The following is a 9,679-nucleotide window of genomic DNA, read 5'->3' on the forward strand; positions in this document are numbered from 1 at the left end:
ACCATTGGTATTACTCCATGTTGATTGATGAGGAGTATCATAGAGGCACAAGTTTTTCAACTACTATTTTTTTGAAGAAGATGGATGCAAAGTTGCTTAGTGCTTTGGTATATTTGTCTTCAAGTGGGAGATTGTTATAGAGAAAGCCAAATATTTATATTTAGGGGCTTTTTTGTCTTTTCTATTAGATTTCCTTTTAGGTTAAAAGTGATACATTTATATTAGCGATGAAAAACCCTAGCCGTCAAGACGCTGAAAAAGGAAATAGAGAGGCAAGAAAGAGAGAAGAAAAAAAGAGAGTTTTTTCTTGATGAGAGTTCTCAATCTCTTTGTGCCCTGATCTTGAGAGAAGATCGTCGTTGTATTCCAACTTTTTCCGAAGTCTAGTGGATTCGCAGAGTGCCTCTACGCGGAGACGTAGCCCAAGTTTGGGTGAACTTCGATAACAAATTTTTTAGCGTGTTCATCTGATTCTGCTATTTTATTACTATATTTTGTCTGGTGAATTGTTTACGAGCATTATTTTTCTAGAATCGACATGCAATTTTGTAACAAGTTCATGGTGAAGCCGGGCAAGAGAGAAGTGGTGGTGGCACCACTGCCCATGCAAGAGCATTGGTTGCCCCTCTCCAACCTCAACTTGCTCTTGCCTCCGCTCGATGTAGGCCTCTACTTCTGCTACGCCAATCCAACCACCACCGCGTCACAGAGGCTGGGATATGGGTCGTGGTTGGTGTTCGAAAGCCACCTTGGCCCAAGCTCGGTCTCCTACTATGCTCTCGCCGGAGAGGTAATGCGTAACTCAGCCGGTGAGCCCGAGCTCCGTGCAACAATCGGGGGTCGACTTCATCGAAGCTTTCGCCGACATGGAACTCCGCCATCTCAACCTGTATAATCCGGATGACACCATTGAAGGGAAACTAGTGCCCACAAAGAAGCGAGGCGTGCTTGCTGTTCAAGTATTGATATTAGATACAGCCTCGCAATATATCGTTTATCCATCTCAAGAGATCATATCACCGTATAAGCACCCGCACCCATTTTTATCTTCGCTTCACCTAAATCTATAGTCTTTTTCTTATATCTTTTATTTATGCATAACCAGCGTTGAACGAAATAGTGTATCTTCTGCCTCTAGTCTATCAGTCGAATTTTCCAACTTCACTTAGAACAGTTCACAAAATTGATTTATTCATCGATATTGAAATTTTTTCAATAGGTGTTGAATATAAACTAATTGCTTACATCACTTGGCGTGCGAATTTGACTGATCGATTTGGATAACCTTTACCATTGTTCAGAAAGAAGAATAATGCTTGGACTTCGATCACGCCTAACAACATAATCTATGATTAAGACTTTGTTTGTTTCACAGAAAATATTTTCCAGCATTTAGTTCTTTTAAGAAAATGAGACAACGAAAAACTATGCTTAAATCCAACCAAAAAAAAAAAAAAATTTAATGAGAAATTCAGGAAAATGATTTCCTCTTTGAAAGATCAAAAACATTTTTCAAAATATGATTTGGTATTGGTGTGGGTCTTTGGCACACAAGCTTGAGTTCTTATTTATGAAACGTTCATTCTTATAAATATATTTAAAATTTTGAATTTTGAATTATTTTTCTTTGTCTTTTTCTTTTTGGCTTCATTTTGGCCAATTGTGGGCCACAACAACACTCATTGATTGGCCATAAGCTAGCTTGAGCCTCACCAGAGGTCGACAAGACTCAAGGTCAACCTTGCTAGACTTTGGCGAGTTCATGCCTCAACGACGTCTAACAAGTCTCTAGCTCATCGAAATCTAGTAAGCTTGAGCCTCGTCGATTGTTGCCATGGGTAATGACTAGCTCAGGAAGAAGGGAAAACATAATAAAGAAAGAAAATAAATAAATTCAAAATATTATTTAAAATATTGAATTTATTAGTAACTTTCCTTAGAAAAATCAAATTAGCTTTTATATACCAAATAATGAATAATATTTTCCAATTCATTTTCAGGTTTTAACTCTACATCATAAAATGTTATCATTTTCTTGGAAAATGACTTTTTAGAAAATATTTTCTAGAAATATTATATTTTCTGTGAAACAAATAGAGCATAAATACATCAATGATTTCTTATAGAAAACATAACAATGTAGAAAGATTTAATGTTAAGGTTCTGTTTGTTTTGTGGAAAATATTTTTTAGGAAACATTTTCCTCATTTTCCATCATTTGGTTTGCTTAGGAAAATTAGCCAATTGTAAATGTTTTCTTAGTCAACAAAAAAACCTATACTAAAATTCAGGAAAATTATTTCCTCCTTAAAAAGTTGAAAACATTTTCCAAAATAAGACTATGTATCGGCATAGGTCTTCGGCACTTGGACTCGAGTCCTTGGTTAATGAAACATTTGCTCTAATAAAAAAAAAAAATCGAACTTTTAATTAATTATTATTACTTTTTATTCTTTTCTTTCTTTTTTTTTTTCTTTTCGCTTCTTAGTCAACCACCACCACAACAGCCCATCATAAGTGAGCCAAGGCTCAAGCTTGCTGGAATTTGGAGAGCATGAGCCTAGCCAGTTGTCGCTATGGCCAGCGATTGGTCAAGGAAAAAGGAAAAAGAAAAAAAGAATAGAAAAAATAATTGAAAATATATCAATTTTCTCCAAGAAAATCAAATTCCATATCAAATAGTGGAAAATATTTTCTAATTCATTTTCATTTTTTAGCTAAGCACTACAAAATATTGTCATTTCCTCAAAAGTGATTTCTTGGAATATATTTTTCAGAAATATTATATTTTTCTCGAAATAAATTGAGCCTAAATATTGAAAGGAAAAAGAATCTCACAGTTTGCATGAGTTTCTCTTGTTTACTTGTGTGATCATTGAGATTATACATTGGCTCATTGAGTCCATAGAGAACAGCGAGATAATAATAGCATGATAGATGAGTGATAATAATATATCACAAGAGGAGACTATCATTTTTTTTTTAATATGGACGGAATTGAATGAGTGGAAAAATCTTGCGAAGGTGGACCTTAGAAGCAATCATTAATTTACTGAGACTAATGGCATGGTGTGGGTTCCCAATGCCCTCAAGCACAAAAGAATTCAAATATATGTGGCAGAGGTGGGCTCTCTTTTACCCTTGACATCATGGGAAACATGTTAAGGTCTTATTAGATGACCGGTCAATTCTTGATTATTTTTATTCTTTTATTTCTAAAAAAAAAAATCATTTGATAACATTAGCAAATTTTTCTATTCACAGGAATAAATCGGTGACCATGGAATAGATTTGGAATAGAAATATGAAATTGAAAAAAATTACTTTTTTGTTTTCGGGAACAATTTATAAAACCAAACCATTTTTTTTTTTTCTTTACTTCTTCTTCCTCCTCTAACTAGTTGTAGGGCTCGGCAATGGTGGTAACTCGGCTAATGACCAATCAAAGATGAGGCCCAAGTGACCTCGCTAGCCCTTAGCAAGGTTTGGCCTTGCCCTGATTGGGTGAGGTCGAGCCTTGCTAGTAGCTAGGTGAGGTTGACCTCCCGGGGCTAACGAGGTCGCTAGCTCTTGTCTTTGGTTGGTTACTAACCATCGTCAAGGCCCAGCGATTAGCTAGCTGAGGAAGAAGAAAAAGGAAAAAAAAAAATCTCATAAAATTATTTTAAAAATCGGAAGAAATTTTACTTCATAAAAAAATTTGAGGATCGTTTAAAATGCATTTGTGTTCTTTTTCTTTTTTTCTTTTTTTTTGTAAAGTAAGGCATATATTAACTTTAACCCAAAACGGAACTATACAAAAAGGGGAAGGGGGGGGGACCCGACACCAAGATAAGGACTTGCACTTCCTGGTGACATTAGGAAATGTCAATAGGAGTGTAAGGGCGTCATGGTAACTCAAATGAAAAGAGGGGCTAATACTTAGAAACTTGTTTAGGGAATAGAATCGGAAAAGCTATTTTCAAGTACAAATTATTTTTGGAAATAGAATGGTTACTAAATACATACTAAGACCCTCAAATAATCTCTCCTCTCTTTAGTGAGTCTCGTATGAAGTAATTGGATAATGGATATCACCTTTTTCGCAGTCTCTATGATAAAGACCAAGTTCGTTTCCACTATTAATCATGCGTATCCATGTTCGGACATATATAATTATTTATTGAAATAGCATTGTTCTATATGGTCAATATGTCATTTGATAACTTCTTGTCGTAAGCTTTCAAAGGTATGTCTAGAGCGTGTAGAACTAATCTTAAATCTCACCAAGGCATAAGTTTTTTATACAATTTCTACGTTAGGATCTGTTCTATCCATTGAGACATAAGTTTTTTATTTGATGGAAAAACATTTAGGCGACGGAGCTAAAGTGTGGAGGAATAGTGGGGGCATGTACGTTTGACCATCAGATAGCTGACGCCTACTCGGTCAATATGTTCACGGTGTTTTAGGCAAAAACGACTCACTCCGCTACACCCATTTCCCTCCCTCCTTCCTTCCTTTGTTCTCTTCTCAACCCAAGGCATGTGCTCTGCTTTGACCCCTCTCTAGACCACATGTACATCCCGGTCTCCGCATTGTACCCACCTCCCAAACACAAGCTACAGGTGGATGAGCAATGCGAGACGGTGACATTGAGGGACAATGACCGCATGTTAAGCCGCATGTACTATGTGACCGCTTCCAAGCTAAGTGAGTTGCAGCAGAGTGCCTACTCCAATGGAAGCAAGAGGAGTAAGTTGGAATCATTCAGCACTTTCCTTTGGAGGATGGTGGCTGAATCCTCCTCGGTTGCTAATAATGATGACAACAAGACAATGTCAAGGATGGGGATCGTGGTGGATGGCAGGTGTAGGTTGATGAGTCAGGGCGAAGACGATAAGCCCACACCCATGTCATCCTACTTTGGGAACGTGTTGTCGATGCCATTCGGAGAGAAGACGGCGAGGGAGGTCGTGGAGAAGCCGCTGAGCTGGGTGGCAGATGTGGTGCACGATTTTGTGGAGAGGGCGACAATGAAGGAGCACTTTCTAGACCTGATAGATTGGGTGGAAGAACACCGGCCAGTGCAAGCATTGGCAAGGATATTCTGCAAGCCCGGCAGCGAGGAGGAGGAGGAGGAAGGGTCGACGACGCTCATGGTGTCATCCGGACAGAGGTTCCCGATGACCAAGATGGATTTCGGGTGGGGGAAGCTAGTGCTGGGGTCCTACCACTTCCCATGGGGAGGCAAAGCCAAGTACGTTATGCCCGTGCCCAGCCCGCTTTTCAATGGGGATTGGGTGGTCTACCTTCACCTCCCCAAGTCTCAGGCGGCCTTCATTGAGTCCCATGCTCCCACCATCTTCAAGCCGTTGACCCCTGATCATCTTAACCTCCTTTGATTCTTCTTGTTCTTCTTCCGTGAGTATTGTTAACATGCCTCATCGGCACTGTCGATTGTTGTTGTTTGTCCTATTAAATTAAAACCTTATGTTCCTTGTGTGTTTTCTTCCGATCCATCCGGTCCCTATGATTTGATCAATCCAAGGCATACGTCTTCTTTCTAATTGCAAGGTATCTTGCTTACTCAGTCTATCAATGTCATAAGCAATTGACGAATGCGAACATTTCGAATCGCTCATTACATGTGAATGTGCATAAATGTTGTGTACAAGGGAGTAACTTTTCCTTGCACCACAAGATAATTACAACCAAATATACAAATTACATAATTTGTGTATCATATAGAATTTTGATTGATAGTTACATTGAACATTTTTATATAGTTTAGGGACTATATCAGATAAGTACCAAAAGTTCATGAACCATCAATTGAAAATTAACATGTCATTTACATATAAAGAGAGATACATAATATCATCATCATCATATTTGCGAAAATAAACACAATGATCAACCTCACAATGAGCAAACAAAATTGAGATCAATTAAGTTGATTTCGTAATTTGCCTCCCTTCTTCATTGCTAGCCTTATATGTTGAAAAATCTCATCTGAGTTTAATACCAAACCAAATCGAGATCAATTAAGTTGACATCTTTAAATCATTTCGATTTAACCCAAGTGCTATTGTTCAAAAGTTTGATTGAATGCCCAAAATTATATAAAATGTGTCGTGACCTAACCTTAGTTTGCACCACCTAAGGACAAATGGAATACTAAACATAGACTTAATTCGGGCTCTCCTAAATTCATATCAATACGCAACTTAGAATTTAAATTCTTAACATGCAAATGATTTTTCAATTAGAAGTCTCCACTAATCTATTTCGGTGGATCGATTTATGGAAGAATTAATTCACTTCTACGAACCAGATTAAATGAGTTCAAAGACTTGATTATGCTACATATTTATGTCCTTTCAGTGCCTTTTCCCTTTTACTTCAAAAAATGCTTTGCATGCAACTTGCATTGATTTTATGGGTGTGAAACTATTATTTAACACTCAATAAAGTAACTTACCTCAAAGCAACGAAAGTAGAAAATCACATCTATAACCTATATATGATTTTTAATTAACACTCAATTCATTCAATATTTTAGGGTTTTCTCTTATTTAATGAAACCTAGTCTATAGTGTTAGTTAGCAAATCACATCTATAATAGAAAATCACATCAATAACCTATTTAATAAAACCTAATCTAGGTGCAATGCAATGGCATACAAAAAGACATGAAACATCGAGCCTATCATGCAAACTATATGTCACGCAACATTAATTAATTAAATGACCTAATCTAATGATAGGCCAAAAAAAAAAAAAACAATAATAATGCAACTATTCTAATATGTCACATGCTTTATTTTAAATGATCCTTAAACGTGCAATTTCTTGACTCATGTGTCACGGTCCGTGAATCCTCCCGTACTCGTGACACTTGTGAGTGGCGCTTGGGGTTATCTAGTGAAGAGTGAGAGGCGAAGGGTAGAACACAACCGGTCCGTGGGAGTGGCGTCGGGACGGTTGGTGCTAGGAGTCTACGGGATAGAAGGATTACAACACTTAGGAGCTCTGAAGACGGGGTAGGCCTCCCGTGCACAAACTGGTCGGGAGCTGATGCCGCTCTCCTGACGAGGCCATGGCAGGCCGAAACCAGCTGTTGTGCCTAAAGAGAAATGCTGCCTTACTCGATGGACTAGACGCCCGAGCAAAGCTGGGCGTGGTAGGGTCTCGCACGAAGAATCATTCACTGTATCGTTCATGGAACAGCTAAAGAAAGGGCTCGCCTGGCGAATTCCGCTCGCTAGGCGCCCGTGGGTCGTTTTCGAGGCCAAGGAATCTCTCGGCCCGTGACAAGTGGTATCAGAGCAAGAATCCCTCCAGTAAGCGAGTGAGCAAGTCGGAGAATCGGACTCCTCGCTCGAGTGCGGGTCAAGTAGATAAGTCCTAGTGGATGGGTACTAGGACGAGTCGGCTTCTCGTCGAGCGGAATGCGAAGTTAGAGAAGAACCGAACCCTCACTGAATGGGGATAAAGTTCCTGGATCGATCGGTGAATACGAAGAAGAGGTCTACTGCTGTGTTTTCAACAAGAAAAGAACCTCCATTGGTCTGCTGGGGTCAAGATGCTGATTAGGCTGAAATGGTGCTGCCAAAAGATGCGGTTGGCGAAAGATGCCACACTTGCCGAAAGCGTTAGTGATCAAGGGCCGAGCGGCTAAGATCAAAAGAGACCACCAATGGAGCAAAACCTGCTTTGTTGGGCGAGCGTGACCGTTCGATGTGAATTCCCAAAAGTGGCACATCAATGGTTAATTTACGCAAGGAAGCGGCAGAGTAGAGATCGCAACGAGGGTGTTGCGAATTGAGTGGGGGAGAATGTCACGGTCCGTGAATCCTCCCATACTCGTGACACTTGTGAGTGGCGCTTAGGGTTATCTGGTGAAGAGTGAGAGGCAGAAGGGTAGAACACAACTGGTCCGTGGGAGTGGCGTCGGGGACGGTTGGTGCTAGGAGTTCGGGATAGAAGGATTACAACACTTAGGAGCTCAAGACGGGGTAGGCCTCCCGTGCACAAACTGGCCGGGAGCCGATGCCGCTCTCCCGACGAGGCCATGGCAGCCGAAACCAGTCAATTGTGCCTAAAGAGAAATGCTGCCTTACTCGATGGACTAGACGCTCGAGCGAAGCTGGGCGTGGTAGGGTCTCGCATGAAGAATCATTCACTGTATCGTTCGTGGAACAGCTAAAGAAAGGGCTCGCTTGGCGAATTCCGCTCGCTAGGCGCCCGCGGGTCGTTTCCGAGGCCAAGGAATCTCTCGGCCCGTGACACATGTCTCTTGGATGTGTCTTGTGCTTCATCCTCTTCAGTTGTTCTTCATCACTCAGCGCCTCTCTCTGTGTTAGTTCTTTTGACTTTTCTCCCTGAGAAAATGCTGGAACTCACGGCTTGTCTCTGTTGATCAACGTGAGCGCCTAAAGGAATACTGGAGGTGCCCTCTCCCTCTCGCACTCCCGACTTTCAATGAGCCAACCTCGCACCTCGTAACTTTCTCCTCACTTTTCTCTCAATTGCGCTCCCCTCAATGTGGCTGTTTGTATCGATTGTGTGGCCTCCTCCTTTTAACTCTATTAAATTGTATAGGAACTGACCTCCTCATATATTCTTTTCCTCAATCAATTATTTCTTTCCCCGGTTGACTGATTCCATGTGAATATTTTATTTGATTAAGGCCGTGGATCTCTACCGAGGCAAATGTTCGCTGCTCATATGCCAGTTGCCAATTGAATGGAATCACAGCCAAATGTTCGCTGCTCATCTCCTCAACTCTCACACATTAATATTTTGAAATATCCTGCCGATTGCTTTCCATGTGATCCCAAATATCAGTCTTAATTCTGACCGTGAACAAAGTAACGGGCTTGGAATACTATAATGGGCTCAAATTCATAGGCCATTAGAGATCCTATTAGCTCATCCATTGTTGGAGGTATGATCCTCAGTGTTTCTCGAATGGAGGTATTCATGTGATTCCATTCAATTGGCATTGCTTTTACGATCTTGTCCACATATTCTTCATTGGTAAATGTCTTTCCTTGATAGGCAAGACCATTTACTCTCTTTGTATACTTAGTGCTCATCTCAGTGATAGTTTTGTCGGACTTACTCTTGACGGTTTCACACTCCCAGAAGTATGTTTATCTTGGTTTTCTTAACTCTATCAATGCCTTCAAAAGTCACTTAAAATATGTCTCAAATATTTTTGGGCATAGTGCAAGTTGAAATAAGATTAAACTTAGAATGAGATAAAGCACAATATAATGAATATAAAGCAATAGCATCTAAGGCCTGTTCCCTCGACAATTCTTCAAAAGTGATTGTGGCTTCCGGAGTTTTTAAGCTATTGCAAACTGCTCAGTACCATAAGATGTTGTCGATGTGATTGTTCAAATGGTTGAGCACCATTAAGACCATCTTAAGAGTGCCCCACATTGCTGGTGTTAGGGAAACGGATTCCCAAAATAATCTAATACTCAATTGAACACCGAAAAATGAACGTGGAAAAACAAGCCCAGAAAACATGTTACACCGATCATAAGGTACATTACAAAGTCGAACATACCTCGTCTTTTATTGATTAAACACCATTGCTGTAGTTTGATGAGGAATTCTGATACTGTTCTTGAAGAGAAGCGTGCTGTTCTTGGGGAGAAACTGAGAGAGCGTAGAAAACCAA

The 9,679-nt window shown here is 40.1% G+C and overlaps 1 pseudogene; it reads left to right on the top strand.

The window, feature by feature from the left end:
* The first annotated feature begins 559 nt into the window (after positions 1-559).
* On the top strand, positions 560-5,384 carry LOC104446883 (annotated as a pseudogene).
* The last annotated feature ends 4,295 nt before the right edge of the window (positions 5,385-9,679 follow it).

The sequence above is a fragment of the Eucalyptus grandis genome, chromosome 5 (genome assembly GCF_016545825.1).
Source record: "Eucalyptus grandis isolate ANBG69807.140 chromosome 5, ASM1654582v1, whole genome shotgun sequence".
NCBI classification, from domain to species: domain Eukaryota; kingdom Viridiplantae; phylum Streptophyta; class Magnoliopsida; order Myrtales; family Myrtaceae; genus Eucalyptus; species Eucalyptus grandis.